We start from the raw sequence: 2,914 nt of genomic DNA, 5'->3' as shown, positions 1-2,914 counted from the left end.
ATTAAATTTTAACAATTTTAATAAATGCATATTTTATCATATTCTTTTAATTTTTATACCTTATTATACTTGACTTGATCTGATTCTTTAATGAGAACAAGTTTAGATAAGAAGACAGAATGTAACATGGGTATACAAAACTCCATCAAGAAATAGAAAGTACAGGGGTGCCTGGGTGTCTCAGCGGGTTAAGCCTCTGCTTTCAGCTCAGGTCATGATCTCAGGATCCTGGAATTGAGCCCTGAATCGGGCTCTCTGCTCAGCGGGGAGCCTGCTCCCCCTCTCTGCCTGCCTCTCTGTCTACTTGTGATCTCTCTGTGTCAAATAAATAAGTATAAACCTTTAAAATAAAAAAAAGACATAGAAAGTACAGTTTTATTAGACATATGCGGTGGTCGCTTATTCATCTTTAAAATAAAATAAGACCTTTATTGAAAAGCCAGTTTTAGAAACAGGGTCCAGGTATTTTGCTGCAAAGATGTATCAGTTTTTGGAAACTGAAAGTCCTGTAAGGGCACTTTAGATTATGTTTTCAATTCATGGATAGAAGTAAAAAGAAGTTAACAAGGTAATAAAATAGAGTTAGGAACATATTGCCCAATGTTCTATCTAAGAGAAACTAAAATGAACCACAGTGTTGTGACTTTGTTTTAAATGGAAACAGCTCTGCTTGAACTTTTGACATAAAACACTTACTATACTTCCTGCAATGCTAAGGGTTTTCTCATGGCATGCTATCTAATAAGAAAGGGTTGAAGCAAATTGAAACATGAATCTCAAGAGATGTGTATTGAGTTGAATTTGTATTTCTGTCAATAAAAATATGTTAGCACATTAAATGGTTTCTCATACCTAAATTTTTCTTTATGTTTTTGAAACAGTTGATTTCTGTAACAGCTTCAGATTGATACTTTAAAAAAAGATTTAAAACATGAAAATATTTTGTTACTAATGTTACTTTGTATTCATTGCAGTTTGGTTTGTTTCCATTTTATAATAGAAAATGTGAAGATCAGGTTTACTAAGTGGCAGACGTCAAGCTTTGATAATGTAATATATTTTGACAACAATATCAAACTTCAACAATATAGCATACTTATCATTCATTGTTTTTTTAAATGCATATAGTATCCTTAATTTTAAATGGGTTGTTAACTAAAATCAGACTTAACAACTGAGCCTGCATCTATATAATTAAGGTACCACATGACAAATAAACTTGTTCAAATATGTCATATGTACTTTAAGAACGTAAAAGAATAAGCCATAAGCTGAACTACATTGAATATTATAAAAGTATGACACAATACCAAAAACATTCCACAAAACTTTTGCATAACAACATAATGACACTCAAGAATAACTAGAAAATATAATGAGTTTAATTATTTCTTCAAAATCAATTCCCCTTCTGGACATAAATAATTTTTTAATGAAATTATCCTTTCTTTCTGTCCTCAGGCTTAAATCTTTAAATAATTCTTGTTTTTTTTTTTTCTTTCTGGAGAGGTTCAAAGATAATCTGGTTATGAAATTCTTGACTTTGCTTATTGCAAATGTTGATTCACACCATCTCTCCTTCACATTCCAACAATCGCTAAATCCTTCTTCTTTATTACCCTTGTCACAACCCCTGTTCAGGCCCTCACCACTGCTTCCCTGGATGGTTATCATGATTTTTTAACCAGTTTCTTTGCCTTCAGTCTTTCCCCATTTGCTGCCCAGTAAATCTTCGTAAAACACTATTTTGTACACATTACCCTCTCTTTAAATTCTTCAGTGGTCCCAAATCGCTTAACAAATAAACCTGTAATTCCTCAGTTTCACAATTATCTCTCACAGTCTGGTCAAAATCTTCCTATATTCCTCTGTATTTCAGAAATTCTCTTCTCTGCTCTCTTCTTATCTAATTTCTACCCTATCCTCAAACCTCTACTGAAACCACAAAGATTCAATGTAGACTAACCTGTTTGCACCACCTTATAGTGTTCTCCCCAGTTGCCTCTCAGCAACTATAGGTAGTGCTGCCAAATCTTATTGTAAAATTAATACTTACTACCTACCACATTTGTGAAACTTTGTATAATAATTCAATATACCACTTCAATACAAGTATTTGTTAAAGATGCACAAGTAATTTATACTGTAGCTTTCAATAACAATTGTCATACCATTGATTATTTTGATGTCTATAAAACCTTGATACAGTGGGTGCCTTTTGATTCAAGGAAATACACTGAAGTTCAGTAATGTTTTTCTTGGCACTGTAGCAAATGCACTTCATGGCACTGTGTCAAATGCACCTCTCCTCTGTTATGTTACTGTCATTTCTACTGCCAAGTTGGAAAGCCAAAACATTATTTTGTAGATTTCTTCTTATCAAGCAGTGCCATAACCTTCTTTCTTTATGTCTTATGCTGCATATTTCTTGCAGGCAAAATTAGCATGAGTTTTGATGCTTATCATTAGTATCAGTACAGTCTAACCAAAGTTGTATTACCTCTCAAGCACAGTAGTCTTTATAATAGTCCAGCTCTGCAACAGTTTTAGAAATAGTAATGACTGTGTTTTATGATAATATCTCTAGTCCAGATTCATTATTTAGTATACAAAAACCTACAATAAAAGTGAATTATTTAAAAGTAATTGGACTATTCACTGTATGTTCACCATTTTCTTTAAATATAGCTTGGTGTAAATTTTTCCATGAACTGTCAAATATACAGTATTGCAGTGAAAAAAATCATTTTATCTGTGCTGTTAACACATTATTTCCTCAGACTAGAACTCTAGAAGCCTGATTTTTTTTCTCTTCTTTCACTTCATAAAACAGTGAGAACAAAAACAGGATAAAGCCCATAGCAACAAGATATTTCTTTTACCATCTGTTTGATTTATGTCAAATTTAAACTGC

This window comes from Meles meles, chromosome X, assembly GCF_922984935.1.
Source record: "Meles meles chromosome X, mMelMel3.1 paternal haplotype, whole genome shotgun sequence".
In the NCBI taxonomy this organism is placed as follows: domain Eukaryota; kingdom Metazoa; phylum Chordata; class Mammalia; order Carnivora; family Mustelidae; genus Meles; species Meles meles.
The sequence above is the reverse complement of the archived record's forward strand: the minus strand, read 5'-3'. Positions refer to the sequence as shown.